We start from the raw sequence: 22,867 nt of genomic DNA on the forward strand, positions 1-22,867 counted from the left end.
CATGCAGAACACTATTATTATTAGAAAGGTTCTCCAAAGAAACAGTAGTAAGCAGAGGAACATGATGATGTCCTCTGAACCTTTTTCTTAGTTAGAATGTATTAGTCAAGCAATTTAAATTATTAACTTGCAAAACAAAGTAGCAAATAATTGCAGTAAACCCACCTTGTTTAACACCTAAGATTGTTAGGAAATATAAATGTATTACTGACACATTATGACCATGATGCATTAAGATTATGTTCTGAGCAAAATTAACACTTCAACTATGTTATCAAAATATTAAATCCTTTATCACATAAATAATATTTAAGTTTCATCAAATTGTAGTGCTTGACAATGTTAGCATATGCATTTGTGTTGGAAATAAGTCTACTTACAACTGAGTCTGTATCTGGACACTCCCTATAAAAAAGTAAAGAAAAAAATTATACAATTATAAAATGCACAAATGATTTTATTCACACAGTTCTGGTACTTCCTTTAATATTTTCAATTAATTTGAAACATTGCACTTGACCCATTTCTCTTTCAAACTGTGTTAAAATTTTCATTATAAATAATCCACATTCAACTGAATGAGATTTAAATAAAAGAAACTGAAAGTTTATGCTAAAAACACTGCAGAAGAAATATTCAGAGTAAATGCTGAAAAACCAAACTCACATCATAGTGCAAAAAAAAAAATTAAAAAAATCAAGGGAAGTCCAGAGTACCATGCTGTATTTTGGATGAATATACTTTAAGAGTCAGGTCTCTATGGATGATGTGCATAATAAATAAAAGTCACCAATCCTAATGAAATAGTCCACATGCAATTGCAAAACATTTTGGACAATAACTAGTTCTTAAAGCAATTAAGACTATTCTTAAAGGAATTCAGAGCTTCTGTCTTTTGGAATTTCATTCTTAGTTTGAGTTTGTCAAGCACAGTTGTAGTCAAGCACCAGAAGATGCTGGAAAAAATAATAGAATAACCTCTTAAGAAACACTTTTTTTAAAAAAAAAAAAGTTGTCAGCAGAAAGGCAGTGATTGCAAGCACATTATTCACAAGTATTATATCTTTCTGCTTGAATTTAAGCAGTATTATTTTAAAAATTTATCGACGCTGAATCTCTCTCACTGATTTATGCAAAAAGCAGAAACAATTATATTTACAGCATGTGGAATTACTTGAGTAGCATACAGGTCCTCTCTAATCTGCACCCTGCCAAATAAAGCCATAAGTACCAGTGTAACTGAACAGTGGTTTTATATAGTCAAACTGAACATCTTAAATGTGTGCTTATTAAAAAAAGAGAAAAAAATCAAATTTGTAGCAAACTAAACCATATTTTCTGAAATGCTAAATGGGTTAAATGTAAAAACTACAGTGACTTTAAAAACAGATATGAAAACTTGCTAACATGGAGGCATTAATGTAGAATTCAGTACAGGCTGTTAAATTGACAGTGAGATGAAGGATCCCATCTCCTCTGAAAGGCCCCACACAAAAAAACCACACGTGACCAAGTTTCTTATTGACTTATCTCCCTCTGCTAGCTAAGCTGAATTCACAGCAATAGAAACAGCTACTTTAAAAGCTATTTTACAGAGCAAAGGGACAATGTATTAGATTTCTCTCAAAAGGTATAACAAACAGTTGTTATGACATCTTCTTTTAAAAAGCATCTGTACTCAAACAAGACAGCCTGAAGTCCATAAAAGGTAAGAAAAGTGAAAGATGTGAGGCAAACTACAATGAAAGCAATTCAGCTCATAATGAAGATTTTCAAAATTAGAAAGCTAATACATCTAAAAAACTAATGGCAGATCTAGTATCATTCAGAGGATTGACAACACCTCACAGGATTCATTCTCATGATATAAAGCAAAACTCAATAGTCTGCAAATGCTGGTGAAATGGAAAATGAGGACATCAGGTTTTAGATGGATATGCTTTTACATTGCTAGATGCATGATCTTTCTAAGATTAAAGAACTAGGTCATGCTTCTACTATAAGGTAACATATTTCAGCAAATGAGGACTCTGTAAGGGAATTTAAGGATTGTAGCTAAAAACTAAACCAAACAGATCATGCAAAGCAGTGATTAGAAAAAGAAGTTAAATCCCTGACTGAACCTGTATAACAATATGCAATAGAATACATTGTGCATGGTATTTCCCTGTGTATAACCATTACTAGACACAATATCCAGTTTAGATGTCAACACATTAAAACCCTGTATTGATAAACTGAAAAGCCTACTGAACATGAGTTTTTCTAGGTGTGGAAAGCCTGCCCTACACAAACTAAACGAGCTTACAGCCTAATTTAACAGGATATTAAGAAAAAACTTGACCTTTAAGTGGAGAGAACTTTCTGATGAAACTTCTGATCAAACTTTGGGGCTAGTTCTGTTTTCAGAGGCCAGTTTTAATATCTTTAATCATGATCCGGATGAGGAGATCGAATGCACCTTCAGTAAGTTTGCAGATGACACCACGTTGGGAGGGAGAGTGTTGATCTGCTTGAAGGTAGGAAGGTTCTGCAGAGGGATCTGGACAGGCTGGATTGATGGGCTGAAGCCAAGTGTATGAGGTTCAACAAGGCTCAGTGCTGGGTCCTGCACTTGGGTCACAACAACCCCATGCAACAATACAGGCTTGGGGAAGGGTGTCTGGAAAGCTGCCTTGCAGAAAAGGACTTGGGGGTGCTGGTTGACAGCAGGCTGAACATGAGCCAGCAGTGTGCCCATGTGGCCAAGAAGGCCAAGAGCATCCTGGCTTGTATCAGAAATAGTGTGGCCAGCAGGACTAGGGAAGTGATTATCCCCCCGTACTCGGTACTGGTGGGGCTGCACCTAGAATGCTGTGTTCAGGTTTGGGCCCCTCACTACAAGAAAGGCGTTGAGGTGCTGGAGCGTGTGTAGAGAATGGCAACGATGCTGGTGAAGGGTCTGGAGCACAGGTCTTCTGAGGAGTGTCTGAGGGAACTGGGATTGTTTAGTCTGAAGAAAAGGACTTGGGGGACCTTATCGCTCTCTCCAACTACCTGACAGGAGGTTGTAGGCAGGTGGGGGTAGGTCTCTTCTTCCAGATAACTAGTGAGAGGACAAGAGGAAAAGGCCTCAAATTGTGACAGGGGAGGTTTAGATTGGATATTAGGAATAATGTCTTCACTGAAAGGGTGGTCAAGCATTAGAACGGGCTGCCCAGGGAGGTGGCTGAATCCCCATCTCTGGAGGTGTTTAAAAGACATGTAGATGTGGTGCTTAGGGACATGGTTTAGTGCTGGACTTGGCAGTCCTGGGTTAACGGTTGGATCTGATGATCTCAAAGGTTTTTCCCAAACTAAATGATTTTATGATTCTATGATATGGAGTTCTATCATGTACAGCCTATAACAAGATCATTAGCTGAAGATGAAATCAGAAAAAATTTAGACTAACAATAACATTTTTAAAAGAGGTCATAAATAACTTACAATATTTTACTTAAGGACATAATGGACCCTGTATCATTTGAAAATCCTACATTAAAATGTGATGTTTTAGTTAATTTAGATTAATTTGGATTAATGCAAGAATCTCTGTAAAAGCCTATAGCATGTATTACATAGAAGGTCAATAGCATGCAGTCATACTTCATTCTTTCTGACCTTAGCATCTATTCATTTTTGTACTGTGTATAAATATAGAAATAAATAATGTAATATAAATCAACTTTCAGTCCAATTTATTGAAAGCAAGTGAAATTATTTTAACATTTCAGAGTGGCTGCATTGATTTATATTTTCTGATGGCATCACTGTGCCATGAAAAACAGAATTTCTCTTAGAAAGAGATATCCATATTATCTTTCAACATTAAATAAAATATCTTTGGGAAAAGATAGCATTTAGAAAAGTATTCAGATCCAATGGACAAGCATACAAAGGTATAAAGTGTTTCACACAGTACAGAAGCCAGTTTTAAGCCCTCAGTGCCCGAGAAAATTTTCTTTCTGTGACAGGTCAAGGAAAAACATGATCTCTGATTAATGATACATTGAGTGATATACCCAAGAAGAGTTAATTTGGAGCTTCCTGCCTTTGCTGTCTCCAGAAAGCTACTATTAAGAGCCCTCTAACTTTGCTGGGGCCAGATCATCTGCCAAATAATGGATGGAAGGAGATGCCTGTTTTGCAAGCAGGCTAATAGCATTACATGAGATTAGCTTGAGTAATAGTTCATGTGGTGGCAAAATAATTTTTGTTGGACAAGAAAAGCCAACAGCTACAGAACTCAATCAAACAACAGTACTCAATACTATCAAAATCACCACTTTGCAATTATGTAAATGCAAGAAACAAAAGGCAAATGATTGAACATACTTTTTTGCAGCTATTTGATACTGCAACAGTTTTGCATCACAAAAAAAAGAAAGTGTAGTACATAACTTTCCAAAGGTAATGGATTACTTTTAAAAGGGGACTAAAATTATTTAAAATATTAATATAATCAAATATTTATAACATTTTAATTTAAATATTTTAAACTAAATAATCAGAAAAAATAATTCTGTGTAACAGAGCAGTATTCTCAGATTACTGCTCACCAAAATCACACTACAACATAAAAAAGTAATGAAGAGAGGGTGGAGGAAAGATTAAATCACAGAAAAAACAGAAATAGAGAGGAATGGCTTAAAAAAAAACTGAACACCTTGGAGCACTAATGACATCATGACAGAGAGAAGAAAAAGTATTGTTTAGAAGCATATCACTATTAAAAACAAACACCAAAAGAAAAATAGCTATGACACTTTGTATGTGCAAATAACTAGCATCTGCAGTTCTTAGGTCATTAATTTTTCAGCACAATATTAAAACAACAAAGCTGGTTAAAGAAAAAAAAAAGAATGTATACATATGTTGCCAGATAATATATCTATATATATCTATATTTCTAAGTTTCTGTTAAATTGAAAGCTATTTTCTGTTAAATCAAAATACTTCCACTGAGAAAACACATTTAGAAATTATGAACAAAATACAATGAAATATAGTAACCATAATTACTAATATATAGAATGCTACCAATCCATCTAAGACAGAGAGCGTGCAGTAAATGTGACAAAGGGTATAAATAGGTGTAACAGGTTTATGTGGCAAGGTTGGGGGGGGGGGGGGGCGGCGGCGGCGGCGGCTACAGAGGTGGCTTCTGTGAGAAGATGCCAGAAGCTGCCCCTATGCCTGATAGAGCCCATGCCAGCAAGCTTCAAGATGGACCTGCTGCTGGCCAAGGCCAAGCCCATCAGTGATGCTGGTAGTACCTCTGGGATAGCATATTAAGAAGGGGGAAAAAAACAAAATCTGTGCCAGTAGGAGAGAGGAGTGAGAATATGTGAGAGCAACAACTCTGCAGTCACCCAGGTCAGGGAAGAAGGAGGGGGAGGAGGTGCTCCAGGCACTGGAGCAGAGATTCCCCTGCAGCCCATGGTGAAGACCATGGTGATGCAGGCTGTGCCCCTGCAGCCCATGGAGGTCCACAGTGGAGCAGATACCCACCTGCAGCCTGTGGAGGACCCTAGGCCACACAGGGATGTGACCTGAAGGAGGCTGTGCCCCTGTGGGAAACCTGCACTGGAGCAGGCTGCTGGCAGGACTTGTGACCCCACGGGGGACCCACGTTGAAGCAGTCTGTTCCTGAAGGACTGCACCCCCTGGAAGGGACCCACACTGGAGCAGGGGCAGAGTGTGAGGAGCCCTCCGCCTGAAGAGGAAGGAGCGGCAGAGACAAGGTGTGATGAACTGACCACATCCCCCATTCCCCATCCCCCTGCACCACTGGGAAGGAGGAGGTAGAGAAATTGGGAGTAAAGTTGAGCCTGGGAAGAAGGGAGGGGTGGGGGGGAAGGTGTTTAAGATTTGTTTTTATTTCTCATTACCCTACTGCGATTTGATTGGCAATAAATTAAACTAATTTCCCCAAGCTGAGTCTGTTTTGCCTGTGATGGTAATTGCTAAGTGATCTCCCTGTCCTTATCTTGACCCACGAGCCTTTCGTTATATTTTCTCTCCTCTGTCCAGTTGAGTAGGGGAGCGATAGAATGGCTTTGGTGGGCACCTGGTGTCCTTCCAAGGTCAACCCACCACACTGGGACATCAATCATGAGTTAGAATAATGGTCTTTCAGAAATGAATGTGCACATGATTTACTGGAAAAAAAATTTTTTTTTTTCTGTTCTATACAGTACACAAAAGTTTTTCTAACAAAAGAATAAGTGAAGCTTCAGTTCTGCAAACACAGACATACAGTACTTTTTCCACATAACAGAGCTACTATTTCATTAGGAGTACACATGAGAATCATGCTATCTACAATGTTTAAATATAGAAAAAGGGAGAACTAGTTACCCATGCCAAGGAAAGAATGAAGCATGAGTAGACTACTCTGAATACATTTATATTATTTCCCTAAAATCCTTAGTTACAAAAATCTTAAATAGCTGTGATGTTTTCATATTCATAGCATTCCTCTAAACTTGTTATAAAACCATTTGTTGTTAAACATCAGCTAATGTTTATCTCTATACATTTACTAGTTTTCACACAAGACAAGGCTTTAAGTTAGAAATATACTTACACAAGCTCAGTATCTTTTTCTTTTTTCATTATTCCTGATAAACCAAAAGGCTTCCTCTTCCGTGGTTTTATCCCTATGAAACAAACACTTTTCATTTAAAGATCAAAGAGATGAGTATCAAAGAGATGAGTATATATTTAGCAATGTCAAACACTGGTTGTCGTGGTTTAACCCCAGCTGGTAATTAAGTACCACGCAGCCGCTTGCTCACTCCCCCCTCACCCAGAGGCATGGGGAGGAAAATCGGAAAAGAATTTACATCTTGATAAGTATATAAGAACAATTTAATAATTGAAATAAAATAAAAACAAAATAACAATAGTAATGATAACAATAACAGTTATAATGAAAAGGAGGGAGAAGGGGAGAAGAATGAAATCGAAAGGGAAGGAAGAAAAGAAAACTAGTGATGCACAGTACAACTGCTCACCACCTGCTGACTGATGCCCAGCCAGTCCTTGAGAAACTATCTTCCAGCCCTGGCCAACCCCCTCCACCCCAGTTTATATACCAAGCATGACATCCCATGGTATGGAATACCTCTTTGTCTGGTTCAGGTCAACTGACCTGGCTGTGTCCCCTCCCAGTTTCCTGTGTCCCTCCAGCCCTCTGGCTGACAAGGCCCAAGAAATATTAAAATTCTTTAACCATTGTGCATTAGGCTTATAAAGTATTGTAGGTCTCATTTTCATAGAAGTTTGTTTCTCAAGAGAAAAACAGGTTTCTGGTCTACTGAAATACGTTAAAGTTATACATATTCACATGTGAATATCCTTCTCTCCTCAGCTTCAGGCCCTATCAACAAGACTGTTAGGCAAATAATTATGCTACAGCTCACCTTCAACTGCACTGGATGTGTTACATTCTTCAAATTCAATAGGGCCTTAAAGAAATGACAATGAAGATAAATGTTAGGTTAAGTTTAACCTCAAATGAAGGTCAAATCCTAAGATATTTTAACAACTATTAATATTTCCTGAAAATACTAAATAATTCAATTACAAATGTAGGTGGTAATGAAAAACCACAATTACTCTGCCAATGGTCAAACAGATTGCAAAATCATACATGTACAGCAAATCATTTTTTTCACTCTTTCATACTGAAAAATTAAAATACTAGTGCACACTGTCTAAATAAAATTGAATTGCCTATGTTATTAAAAGCACATGAAACGTTTCTAATTTGTTTCCTCTTCTCGTTCAAAATTGCATCTATAATATAGTGTAAGGCTTTCAATTTATCTTCTTTTAATGAACAAGATCTATGTAAAGAAAAATCAAAAAGGAAAAAAACATAGCTATAGCACTAATTTTTATATTCACACTTTTTCTAACTCTGCATTGTTAGTTCCTCTGACTTCATAGTCAGTTACCTGGACAGTTAAAAGTGATGTGCAGAATCTTAAACATAGCAATAAAGAAGATAAAAAAGTTTTAAAAAAATCATTAAGACTAAACAGGACAAAAAAATAGAGAGCACTGGTTAAGTGCCATATCTAAATAAATTCAGTATTGTGGCTTCCCTTTATAATTGTGACAGATGCACTTAACCCCTTAACCAAACTAGCAGTAGTTTGGTACAGGCTCCAAAGGAGGTAAAGGCCTGAGCCATAGCTGGGCCAAGAACTCCTCCAGGAACCCCACAAAGGAACAGTGACACAGTGAGCATTGATACATATAAGCTTGGAACACCGATCATGAGATTAACACATGAATAGTGGGTGGTTTTTCCAAGACTCATTTATCAAGGAACAAAGAAAGTTGCGGGTACAAGAAGTCTCATGCATACTTTTCCTATTGTATGCAATTTGACTACACCACTTTATCCTACAAATGTGGCAGCCTGAGTGAGCCACCTTTGAGCTCTCCCTGCTAGGCAGCGTGGCTGCATGGTGGTGATCTCCTCTTGAGCTGGGATGCCCCTCAAGGTTGCTCCTCAAGGCAGAGAGACCTTTTACCAACAACAGATCTTTGGTAAGTGGCCAATATCATGCAATAACCTTGCATTATAGTGCACTAAGGTTTTGTCTTGGTAACTTTGATTCTGTCTTGGTAACTTTGAATCATTGCTATATCCTTTGTGCAGTACAGTAATAGAGTGAACCTTGTCATCAAACTTTGTTATATCACACTTTTACATCATCATATTTCAATAAAACCACTTTTGTTGATACCTTTGACAGTGGTTAAGTGGTCTAAATCACCCATTCGTGACAAATTGGCATAGTCAGCAGGATCCTAATTCAGCATTCACAACAAGTTGACACAAGGTAACAGCCATTGCAAAGGGCAGTCCTAACCCTCATTCTTTCAATCTGACTATTTAACCCTACTATGAGCCACTTCAGGGAGCAAACTTGCAGAAAAAACAGTGATTTTCCATAAGACCTTGTTCAGGGAGTTAAAATGGCAGAATCACGCCAGCACTTATGCAAGTGCAAAGAAAGCAGAGAGCACATGCAAACTGGCACCATTACTTTCAGCCCCTACTAAGAATTAGCCCCTTGGCCCGTATTTGAAACGGTAACTTACAACTGAACCAACAAAAGTAAAACCAAAGTTTATCATTTTAGCACTGTGACACAGGGGTTATTACTTTTCTTTCTGTAATCATTTTGATGGAGTATACACATTACAGATAAGACAGAGGAAAAAAACCCCACAAAACTGTTCCCAATTCTATACTCTAATGTAGTCAAACTTCCCCTCCCTTTGCACCTTATGCAACTACTTCAAGTGAGAGACTGAAATCTTGAAAACTTCAATTACAAACAACTGGAAGTAAATAGATTGTGGAAACCTCAAATACAGAAACTACTTTCACTCCTGCCCCAAAACACACGTGTTAGTAAGTACTCTGATTTATTTATCTTTATTATGAAATTACAATTATTGTAGAGCATCTACCATAAACTCAAAAGCTGTGCAATTTTCAGGGTGTTTTCACGTAAAATAAAAGCTGTACTTGCAAGCATTTTCCAGTTTTTTCACTTGTATTCTTTTCAAAATGAATGTCTTAAAATAAGTCGCTGATATAAACAGATCTTAGATACAAGAAAAATGGAGACTACAAGCTTCAGTTTATTTTTAAATAGTACAACACAGCAAATCATTGTGCTGCAATTAGAGATACCACAATGAAAGTAAAAAATAATTTAGCTGTGAATTAGCATTGCGAATTACACAACTGGGATTAACTACATGAATCAAATACAAATTAAGTACCTCAAATGGTTCTATTTGTAATGTAACCCTCAAAATGTATATTTAAATCTTGCAGTGTAAATATGTTTCATTCAGTATAAACACTACATTTTGATAGCATTTCTCAAACTGCAAATGAAAAAAATTATGCTTATGTCAAATAGAAAGACAATTGAGAATCTCACAATGTAACTTGATACTCACTGATGTTAAACAACTTTATTTTAGTCATTAGATAAAATGTACCAAATATTTTCTTTGAAAATTTGCAGAGATCTAATGATATTTTTTTAAAGGTGTGCTCAAGGTAATGATTTATATTACTGTAATTAAGACTGAGTCTGCAAAACTTTCCCTGCCATTAAAAAAACCCTGGGTGCTTGTAAAACCAACAGCAGGATGAGAATCTGGAAATAGAACCCATCAATATCTCATTTCTGTATAATGTAATTGTTTGGCTTCCAAATGAAGCTCTTGAGAACAGAATATCAAAAGGCTAATCTCAAATGGCAGTCTTAAATGCACTTTTAAGTTTCAATTATTAAATAACTTCAAATGCAAGTCTAATTATTCAATATGACAAGATGAAATACAAATTCCTAACAGCGCTCCCATTCTACTACTACACATTGTAAATAGATGGATATTATAAGCTGCTCTTCCAATCCCTTCTTCTTTGCTCTCCATTAAATTCACAGTAAAATAAAGTCAGTGTTCTCCACAAGTCAGCAAAACTGGGTGTCTTACAAAATAATTAAAAAAAACCCACCAGAAAACCTGATTCAGGGAACTGTAGATCTCAACATCCTCACACTGATTTAATCAACATTTTAAGTATTTAAACTCTAAAAACTAAGAAAAATACCATAAAACATAGAAGCTGAAGAACAAATCAATTACTTGTTCAGCACTACACTTCAGACAATACATTTTTCATCAGTTTGCTAAGGATTCAGCTACTCCAGTTTCTTACTTCCACACATATTCCCATTTGGCCAGGAGAAAAACAAAAACCAAAGTAAACATACTCATCCCCAAAATAAAAACAGAAGGAAAAACCTGTAAACAACAGAGATTTAAACATATTTTAAGAGAAAAACAAAACTTAAGCTTTTTCAGAATAGCATCTTTTTCTTTACCCTTCCCAGCTATTATGACTGATCCCCAGACTTTTTAAGACTTTTACACTAATGAATAAAATATATAAAAATTCAAGGCTCAAGTAAAACTCATCCTTATTTCAGATCAGTATCTTTAACCATCACTTCTACCACAAGCAGAAAGCAAAGATTTTTGTTAACAACTCAAAGTTTCTGTATTTTGTCCATTACACTTGCCTAACACTTGTCTTTGAGGGTGTTTTTTTTACAGCTTGATAAGAGACAAACACTCACGCTTAGCTGAAACATAAACAGATATGATGATCAGATTAGTATTTTTAATTTCATTTAACAGAAGCCGACTTATCCCCCCAAAATTTATCTTGCTCTGGCAACAATGTATTCTTTTCTCATAGGGAAGACTAAAACACAATCTGAAAAACTCAGTTACTGAAGAATTGGCATAGATAGTAATGAGATGGAAGCTGCACAAAAAAATTCAGTAAGAAGGTTCTACTTTTCACTATGAAGTTAACTTGGAAATTTTAAATACTCTTCCTTCTTAATGATACCTAATACCTTATTAGTGTTAATAGAAAAATCCCTTCTCCCCACACACTCTCTCTCCTTCCCTTGCATCTACTAGCTGCTTTACTACAAGAAAGATAAATATCAACCATGAAAACAGCATTCTCTTACAACAAATTGTTGCAAGAAAAAATGCTTCCATAAAGAAAAAAAAGATGGGTCACTGTAATAGGAGACTCTCCTGAGGGGAACAGAGGTCCAACATACTGACCAGACCCACTTCTTAGGGAAGTATGCTGTTTCCCTGGGGCCTGGGTTAAAGATGTGACAAGAAAACTTTCTACCCTGGTACGGCCCAAGGATTATTATCCATTATTGCTTTTTCATGTAGGAGAATAAAGTTGCAATAAGAAGTTCAAGGGCAATCAAGAGAGACTTCAGGGCCTTGGAACGACTGGTTAAAGGATCAGGAGCACAGGTAGTATTCTACTCTGTCCTTCCAGTTGCAGGGAATGATGAGGGAAGAAACAGAAAGAGCCAGCAGATCAATACCTGGCTCCGAGCCTGGTGTCACCGGCAGAATTTTGGGTTTTTTGATCATGGGTCGGTCTACACACCACCAGGCCTGCTGGCAACAGATGGGGTACACCTGTCTCAAAGAGGGAAAAGGATCTTTGCGCAGGAGTTAGCAGGGCTCATCAAAAGAGCTTTAAACTACATTTGAAGGGAGAAAGGGATAAAGCCAGGCCCACTAGAGATAAGCCTGGGCATGGCATGCCAGTGTTTGAGGGACAGTGTGCCAGTGAGGTCCTTCAGTCTGCCATATCAGTGGGGGTAGGGGATGGAGATCCACGCGGCAGCAAAGACACAAGGGTTGTTGATGAGTTAGAAACCACAGAAGCACCTGAGAACAGTCACATAGGAATTAGGGCTTCTCCCCCCCAAAAAGGTGACAGGATGAATAGCCCAACTGAAGTGCATCTACACCAATGCCTGCAGCATGGGCAACAAACAGGAGGAGCTGGAAGCTGTTGTGCAGCAGGAAAACTATGATATAGTGGCCATCACAGAAACCTAGTGGGATGACACACAACTGCAGTGCTGCAGTGGATAGCTACAAACTCTTCAGAAGGGATGGGCAAGAAAGGAGAGGCAGTGGGGTAGCCCTGTATGCGAGGGAGTGTTTTTACTGCCTAGAGCTTGATGATGATGATGAAAGGGTTCAGTGTTTATGGGTAAGAATCAGGGGAAAGGCCAACAAGGCAGATATCATGGTGGGAGTCTGTTACAGACCACCCAACCAGGATGAAGACACAGATGAAATATTCTATAAGCAGCTGGGAGAAGTCTCATGATTGCTAGCCCTTGTTCTCATGGGGGACTTCAACTTACCAGATGACTGCTGGAAATACAATACAGCAGAGGGGAAACAGTCTAGGAGGTTCCTGGAGTGTGTGGAAGAGACCTTCCTGCCACAGCTGGTGAGGGAGCCAACAAGGGAAGGAGCCGTGCTAGACCTCTTGTTTGCAAACAGGGAAGGATTGGTGGGTGATGCGATAGTTGGAGGCCATCTTGGGCACAAATATCATGAAATGATAGAATTTTCAATTCTTGCCATCCACATGTGCCAAAAGACAAGCTGGCAAGGAAGATGACCGACCTGGCTGAACAGAGAGCTTTGCCTGGAACTGGGGAGGGGAAGAGAGTTTATGACCTTTGGAAGAAGGGGCAGGCAACTCAGGAGGACTACTACAAGAATGTCAATGTCATGAGGTTATGCAGGGAAAAAATTAGAAGGGCCAAAGCCCAACTAGAACTTAACCTGGCTACTGCCGTAAAAGAAAATAAAAAATGTTTCTATAAATACATTAACAACTAAAGGAGAATGAAGAAGAATCTCCACCCTTTATTGCATGCAGGGGGAAACATAGTGACAAAGGATGAGGAAAAGGCTGAGGTACTTAATGCCTTCTTTGCCTCACTCTTTAATAGTAAAACTAGTTGTTCTCTGGGTACCCAGCCCCCTGAGCTGCTACAGACAGGGATGGGGAGCAGAATGAAGACCCCATAATCCAAGGGGACATGGTTAGTGACTCAGACACACAAGTCTCTGGGGTCAAATGGGATCCACCTGAGGGTACTAAAGGAGCTGGCGGAAGAGCTCACCAAGCCACTTTCCATCATATATCAGCAGTCCTGGTTAACTGGGGCAAATGTGATACCCATCTGCAAGAAGGGCCAGAAGGAGGATCTGGGGAACTATAGGACTGTCAGTCTGACCTCGGTGCTGGGGAAAGTTATAGAGCAGGTCATCTTCAGTGACATCACACAGCTACTTGGAGTCCAAGGCAGTATAAGTTTGACCCTGAAAAATGTCTCACCATTTAAGACACAAAATATGCATAATATTAATTTTTTGATCCTAGTATTTGACATTAAAAACATCTAAGCAACATCAGGTAAATGTGCCAGTATCCAAGTCAATAGTTGCAAAAAGGTCAAACATAGGTGACGACCCCAATTTTCCACTCCTGTTTGATCTTTCTGAACCACACTATCAAAAATGATATAGAACTACACCATCCTTTGGTTTATATCAGCTATGACAGTAAAACAGAGAGGCACTCTGTGAATTAAACTCCCAAGGCTTAGGAAGAAGTTTAATGCTAGTAACAGTATTTCTTATACTGTTTTTGTAGAAACCCCTCCTTCCCTCAAAAAGGGCAACCAATAGAGACAAATTCTTCAAAACAAATCCATTTCAACATTACACAGAAAGCATTTAAATTACAGGCTCTATTAATAAAAGATAGGAATTTGAAATTTTATTGTTATGGTTAAACTTGGGCTTAGGTACAAAGAATGCAAGTCTAAGAATCATTTAAGCCAATTGCCAGATAGGCAAGTGTATGTGTTAAACACATACCTGTAAGAAAGCATCAAGAATTTTCCATTTTAGGCTTTTTGTTAATATTGAACAATTTCACACATATGAAGTTAGATTGATAGCTAAACAAGATGGAAAATGTCTGTGTAGCTAGCTCAATTAGCTAGTGCTTTGACATTTTCCTCTTTTCCTGCACCCATACTATTTAGGCAACAGGTCAAGGGGTACTCCACTGTACCTTCCATTGTCAAAATGCATACAAATTGATATCCATCATTTAAAACGGAATATCTGACGCAGAAGGCCATCCAGGTGATCTATGACAACTAAGACAACAATAAAAACACATTGAAGAAAAAGCAGACAAGATCCTGCAGTTCCTGAGAACTATTATGGACACACCAAGTCCAATGTAAGTCAAGTGAGAATTCATTTTCAAATGCTGAAGTAAATATTCTTGTTCAAGAAAGAGTATGACATACAGACCCAGTTGACCCAGACAGTCAATTCAGTGCAGAAGTTGTCCAATAGTAGTTTGCCCTGGTATAAAGTACTACCACACTACAGTATTATGGCCAATGAAATTATGAGTTAATTAGAAATGGGACCCTGTGCAGCACAACTTAGGGATCAATGTAAGAATACTATATATGCAGGTTAGGATGTATTTCAATTTTATTAGAAAAGCAGAATATGCAACAAGATAGAAGGTTTTGAGTCTGTTTTTAAGTCAAACTTTAGTTTTCTGTTTTGCTTTCCCTAGTTTAAAACCACACTTTTCCTCAATAAGCTTGTTACAATATTCAAGCCATTGCTCTTCTCTAACATTGCAGTCTACTAAAAATGAACTACAGTACAGATGTTTATAAACAGGTTTCCAAATATTTTCAGACTTCAGAAAGTTTCATTTTTTATGCTTTATCTTCTGAAAGAAGAAAAAAAATACACTTCTTCCTTCCAATTTTGCTATGTATGCTTCCTGTGACAATTTCATGTTTGAGAAGGCCATTTAGTTAACATTTATTCTGTCCAAAGAATGTTTTCTGTCTTAAAATAAAATATGCCTCCAACAAATAAAAAAACCTAACCAAAACCCCTTTCCCCTCAATATTAATTCCATATAAGGTTATGCCATTTTATAAAAGTAAACTATAGGTCTTATTTATTGTATTAGCATAAAACATGTCTCAGGACGTTATTTCTATTCTCAGATGTTTAAAAGCTATTCATCCACAATTTTATTATCATAGTAGTACCCATCCTACATACTACTGCATTTTCTGATGACTATCATTTAATTAATATCTTTTTACTACTTAAGTTATTGAAATGAATATTTCTTTGCTCCCACAGCCCAGAAAGATTATTTGCCTCAGGCTGCAACTGTTTCTTTTGTAAGCAGGAAAATTCAAGAGAACCTGACAGTACTTCATTTGAGTCCAAAAATCACACAAAACCCAGCTTTTGCCCTGTTGCATCTACAAATCTCTAAAGGGTTTTTTTTATTATTTTTCCATTTTTGCCCCATCTCTCACTTGCTGCTGAATATATTTATACTCTTACTTTAGTGTTTTAGCTAGCTCTGTGGAAGAAATCATACCAATATACTGCAGAATCATAACAAAGTCCAAAAAAACTGTAACAACTGTATGTTCCCAGAAGGCATGGCAAAAGCATTCTTAAATATTATGTTGATGTGACCTTTTATTGATATTTTTTTTTACACATCAACAACATACACTATTTTCTTTTTTGCTGTTATCTCCTTTTGTTGAACAGTTGAATGCAGTTGAGTTTGGGATTGTAATTTTAAAAAAATTCTTGCTAGACATCACAGACCGCTTTTGATTTCTCAGAGTACTTCAGGGGAAGTGGATGTTCATCCAATTCATTCTGTGAATTGGATGGGCTCTCGTGGTGGTGCACTTTGCCCCCTTCTCTGGGTTGCTCTATGACCTCAGGAATCCCCATTAGGCCTTGGCATTTGTGTAATGAGTTGGGCAGTTAAGTGCCCCTTGACTGTACCAGAAACTCTTGCATGGCTGATGTGGGGAACGGCACTGTCTTACCAGGAACTCCTGTTGCCTGGCCAAGGTAGGGAATGAGAGGGGGGATAATCAGTCATCCCCTGACAGCCCTGGAACAGTCCCAACTCAAATTGTAGCCTGAGTGGAACGGTACCCTTGTTCTTGGAATTTTGAAAAATTACTGGCTCAGGTTAGGCCGGGATGAAAATTTACAGATTACTAAAGTAAATAATCTCGCAACATTACAAACAGTGGTCCTAAGCGAGACCCTTTTTGCTCTCCTGGATTGCAGGGGGCTGTGACCAGCATCTCCCTCTGAGCGGGACACCACTCAGAGGTTGCGAACTCCCAAGTTTACAAAGTTATGAAAACCATTGTCAAAAGCTGATGATGGGGCCTGGGTTGATAACCCTGCTCCTCAAGGCTCAAAGCTTCGCCCGTTGAGAAATGCAAAGGCATTCGACATATTTCACTGAACTCAAGGGGAACTTTTAAAAGGTATACCTTTGTACATTTATATATATATCTATACATCTATTTCTTTGTGTCTATGTGCATGTGTGTGTGAATTGATTTAGGGACCTCATAGCAAGTATAGTATGTGTTACCATTTTTGATCTGTAGTTAAATCACTGTTGTAATTGAAGTGCTTCCAAGATCTTGTGATCCACCTTAAAACTGTGAATAAATCTTAGACAACATTTAGACATAAACCATTGACCAAGTCTGAGACTAGCCACACCTAAGCTCCATCAGGAGTTTAGAAAGCAAGGGCGCCCACTCTAAACCTTGCAACTCAACAGGAGGGTCTCCCTTACCCCTCTGCATCTTTGGTCTCCATGTAAATCATTCTAGCTTGATTTTAACTTGATTTTTCCTTTGTGTGTTTCATGCATGCAATAAGCAATAGAATGAACCTTGCCATCAAACTTTGTGAAGTTGCACTCCCACAAATTCCTATTAAAACTATTTTGTTCATACCTTTGATGGTGATTCTTTAAGCAACCTAAACCACTCATTCATGACAGCTCTTCTTTCTCAAATATGAGTCCGAACATTTTTTCACACACTAGGAAAAGATCACCAAGCTTTCAAGTTCAGGTGTGGATTTGTGTGTGTGTATGTATACATACATGTCAAGAACTTCCTTTCCAACACTATATATTCAATGAAGATGCTACAGCAAAAATAACTTTTGTATTCAATATGAATTTTTCTTGCTACTGCTTAAAATACAATCACACTAAAAGGAAAAGCTTAACTGGCTTCCTCAGAGAATCACATCTGTAGCTGTGGTGAAAATTTAATTAATTGATTACTGCTTATGAAAAAGCCTTTGTCTTTAATTAGGGATTGCTTAACTTGGACAGGGAGCTCAGGGAGCTCAAGGACAACTTTAATGAGCAGGTGGTCTTTGTCCTGAGCCCCCTGAACAAGCAAGATATGAGCAGGACCATCCAGACAATCAATATTGTGTGCAGCTGTGTCATGACAGTAACCCCAACATGCTCGGGTGTCTGGCCAATGACCCTGGCATGTGTGAACCTTATGAATCATGAGATAGTGCACGCCTGCACTTAGCCTAAACTTAATAGTTTGCATACGCTGTGTAAACTATTTTTGTTTTTCACCAAGTATAAAGGTGGGCAGGCTTCGGGACTGGGCCAGAAGCCTCACCTACGGGTGGATGCACCACATAAGAATTTTCCCAGTTACCGAGAGACTCCTGGCACTGGCTGCAACGGGGCTTCCCAGCCAAAGGGTGGGCCTGGATGATGTTAAGGTGGTAATTGGTGATGTATCCTTTTCTTAGTCTCTGTAATGCTTTGCAGTAATAATTTGATGCTTTGCTCCTATTGCTCTTTTATCATATTGTGCATAATAACTAGTACTGTTTCCTTTTATCATATTGCATGATATTTTTTTATTTATTATAGTGTAATATAATAAACTGCATTTATTCTTATATTTGATTTGGAGTCCATTTTTGCTTGGTATCCAGTCAATCAGCAAAACAGTAGTCCTGCCTGCCAAATAATGTTAAATTCCTAGTTGGTTGGTATATTCAGCTAATATTGGCAATGCAATACTATCAGTTTTCCACTTGGATTAAGAGACTTTTAGAGCAAAACCTGTACAGTTCTAATTTTCCAGACAATTAAAAATAAATAACTTGTAAATTAAAACAAGTTTTCAAATTAGGTATATGTAATTTTTTATTTTTTTTAAATCTATGCTGGTAAATGAAACTTCCTAAAGCCTACACCAGCTTTGGCAGGTTTCTTGTCTTTGAAGGAACTCAACTTTTGCAGGCAAAATCAAATATATATCTAGGACAGGAACCAAGACATATTTGTTGGTACAGATCTTGAGCTTACATCTCCTCTTTGAAAACAGAGCTGTAACAGCACAGCACCCTTAAAGATTTGCCTCAAGCCCAGCTTTTTATAAAAATCCTCAAAAATATCCACACTTAATTTCTCCCATTATCTTCTGAAATATAGCAATGGACTGCCTTCTTTTACAAAGGATACTTTACTGAATCTCTTGGGCACTGTCAGTATTGAACTAAACTCATTCCTTGGTCAACCATCTGTGTAGAATTATGTATGGGCACAGGCTTTGAGAAACTGAAACACTTCTGGCTATTTATGCATCTAGTCACAAGTGTTGACCACATTAAAATATTCATAATATTTACAGAAAATATAAAGAAAATAATTTATAAGAACATAAACGCTTGCTTTGTTATACTTCTTTGTAGAAAAGGAACTCTAAGATATGCAGAGCTGTTAAAAAAAAAAGTATTAACCATTTTTATTGTTTATTGCCATCTATTTTGTTGCTGTTTAGCTTCCTAGAAAAGCATTTATATCAATTCTATGAATTATTGTAGACAAATTGTAAAGGAATGAAGGCAGGTTAATTAACATTGATAATATACAGCTGTGGGCTGGATTCAGGGGTGGTGAGTTGGCTGATGTGGATGATGTGCAGCTGTGGCTGGTTCCTGCTAAGTAGTTAAATAGCTCTAAGGACCACATGAAGCTGGATGAAGAGGGACTTGGAGTCTTTGAATGTAGGAGAGGCCCTGAGAGAAGAGAAAGGCCTGTATGAGGGGAGGCTGGCTGGAAGAAGAGTATGGAGAAGAAAGATTCTGGATGCAGTGGAGGCAAGCAGCAGGGTGGACTGGCCTGAAGAGGCTGAAGAAACAGTGTGGACAGTAGATGAACTGTTGAAACCTTGTGGGGGGTTGGTGGCTGTGCTGGGGCAAGGTGTGGGAGCTACCTATTGAAGTTAATCTGGTATGGGATAGTAAAAGCCTTGTTGCAGCTGGCTAGTTTTGATAGTGCTATGACAAATTATGTTATCTAACCAACCCATGGAGGAAAAAAAAAAGAGCCATATGCAGCACTATCTTAAGTCTTTCTCTCAAAGCAGAGTTTATTATTCAAGTGCATTAAAAAAAAAACTAGTAGCTTTAATCAAAGCAAGTTTCAGTATTCCGTGGCCCTTGCTTTGCATCTCAATCTCTGGGGAAGAACTAACTTGTTGCTAAAATTTCTTGGAGGAATGCAGGTGTCCTTAAACCCTTTTTCATCTACTTGATCTTGTTAATCTTGCATGTTTCTTCATTAGATAGAAAACATGTAGTTTAACACAACATGCTAATGTAAAAAGGAATATTAACATGGAGTGAGCACAACTGTGCATTTACAGTATGCTAGTTACTTTGCACTAGCTTCCTAGTAGTGGTGCAGCTTGCATCAGTGCTCTTGCATTTGCTTTGGGGGGGGGAACCCAAAACAAACCCAATGCATAAGCAGTGCCCCATAGGCATTTAGGACTAAAATGCATATAAAAACAATTAGAAAAGACCTGATGGCATGTCAAATTTAGACTGAACTTTGCATTAACTCCCTGTTGCCACCAACAGCCAGCCACATCGAACCATATGTTATCAGAACCATAAAGCATCAAGGATTCAGGCAATGCTGGCAGCATTAATGACCTTGTATAGAATTCAGATTAAACAGTTCTGATTACTATTTGGATGGCAAACAATTGTTTATTAACAATTTTGCAGCCTGTGAAAATGCCACATTGCTTTTACTAGGAATGCCATACCTAAATGGAGGACTATAAGGATGTTACAGGGTTATGCAGGGAGAAGATTAGAGAGGCAAAAGCCTAGCTAGAGCTCAAGCTGACCACTGCCATAAAAGATAACAAAAAATGTTTTTACAAATACATTAATGACAAAAGGAGGGCCAAGGATAATCATCCTTTATTAGATGTGTCAGGGAACGCTGTTGCAAAGGATGAGGAATAAATAGGCTGAGGGACTTAATGCTTTCATTGCCTCAGTCTGTAATAGAAAGACCAGCTTCCCTCTGGGTACTCAGCCCCCAAACTGGAAGACAGGGATGAGGAACGGAATGAAGTCCCCACGGTCCAGGAGGAAACTGTCAGTGACCTGCTGCCCCACTTAGAAACACACAAGTCTATGGGGCCGGATGGGATACACCTGAGGGCACCGAGGGAGCTGGTGGAGGAGCTCGCCAAGCTGTTCTCCATCATTTATCAGCAGTCCTGGCAAACTGGAGAGGTCCCAGAAGACTGGAGGTTAGCCAGTGTGACGCCCATCTACAAGAAGGGCCAGGAGGAGGATCCAGGGAACTACAGGCCTGTCAGCCTGACCACAGTGCCAGGAAAGGTTATGGAGCAGATCACCCTGAGTGCCATCATGCAGCATGTGCAGGGCAACCGGGGGATCAGGCCCAGCCAGCATGGGTTTATGAAGGGCAGGTCCTGCTTGACTAATTTTATGATATTTTAACAAATGCAAACTTCTAGCCCCTCCATAAAGTTCAAGTTTATTGGATGGATAGTGAATACAAGAAGCATTTTTATGGGCTTGTGTTTTTCACAGCCCAAAGTCTAGATGCTTTTACTGATACACTTGGACAATTTGCATGTGACTACTCCTCTTTGCCAGATTTTCTCTGCCTACTTGTGTGGTTAAGAATACAGGGTTGCAGTGTAAATCACATTCTGGCTGATTCCAATTGTGAAAGATGGATCAAGCTAGTGCAAAAGCAATGAAGAAATATTTATTATAGTTAAAAGATGACCCAACACCCCTTTCACACTGAATAATGGCACAGCATTACCAACAACCACTAACAATAACACCAGAACAAGTTAATGAAAATAAATAATTAAATTTTACTTTTGCTCCTGATTTTTTTGAAAATGCAGCTGAGTCTTCTCATTTGGCCTTCAAAGGTACCTTTTCTGGGTAAACTGTGTAGTGGAAAAAACCTAATACAGGGACAAACACAGTTTCCCACATACAAGAAGAGGGCACGGTAATTCAGTAGCTAAAAATGGAAAATCATTCATGACCAACTACAACTATATAGACATTCACAAATATCTTTAAACATATTATATATTATCCTGCCAATTTCAGACATAAGATCTTAGAAGAACATGAGCTCATACTTCCTAGCAGTTTCTATTTCATGTGGCATCAACTTTTCATACTGGAACAAACCAATATTTGTTTATAGATTATTATTAGATTAAGTAAATAAAGCTAGAAGTCATTGATATGTCACTGAACTGGAATACATATCATCTCCACTACTGATTTAACATATACTTTGGGTAAAAAGTAGACCTTTTCTGCCATGCTATAAATGAATTTTCCAGGGAACATGGAGCAGAAGCCTATCAGAAACAGAAAATTGATTCATCAGAAGTGGACAACAATAGTTTTGATCAACACTGCAGGACCATGAGTGACAGAAGCATCTTCCAATTGATGGTATTACACCTGCTATTAAACCTAGTAACAGGAACATGTAAGCTTTAGAAAACAGTTCAGAGAACAAATTAAATTCTGACCTGAAGCCTGACTGGTTATTGTATGCCATGCCACCTCTCTTTCTGTTTTTCAGTGTTTTACATTTAAGTGATTTTCCCCCCAGTTAAAATTAAAAGATTTGCAACTGAATGTGGCTATTTTTTTTATGCTGAATAGAAAAAAATAATGAATAAAGCTTCTTCAAATATTGTATTAATACTAAACATTCAAAATAAAGTAAATTCACTAAGAATTAAGTGCTAAAGCTGACTAAAGTTATTTAGGTAACAGTTAAAAAAGCCATTGTAAGGAAGTCAATAAATGAAGTTAAACTCACAAAGCATTACTGATTGAAAGACATATTATTTGTACTACAAAAACAGTGTGTTAAACTCGAGAAGCCCCTGTATATTAAGACTTCAGATGACAAATTAGCCACCAGAGGGAGCCCGTACAATCTGGTATAAATGACATCACAGATACAAAGAATTTGCAGACATGTAGATGAGAGATTAATAACCTATATCTAGAAACCTTTACAGTAAATTACTTATAATTTATGCAATAAGACAGCCTTTCTCAGTACTTCCTTTCAGATTTGTTCTTATTTTTACAGATTAAATAAAAGTAAACTCCA

At 38.0% G+C, this 22,867-nt stretch overlaps 1 pseudogene; it reads right to left on the reverse strand.

The window, feature by feature from the left end:
• Positions 1–22,867, reverse strand: part of LOC129734136 (F-BAR domain only protein 2-like) — a 78,720-nt pseudogene that overhangs the window by 20,837 nt on the left and 35,016 nt on the right.

Source organism: Falco cherrug, assembly GCF_023634085.1.
Source record: "Falco cherrug isolate bFalChe1 chromosome W unlocalized genomic scaffold, bFalChe1.pri SUPER_W_unloc_1, whole genome shotgun sequence".
NCBI lineage: Eukaryota > Metazoa > Chordata > Aves > Falconiformes > Falconidae > Falco > Falco cherrug.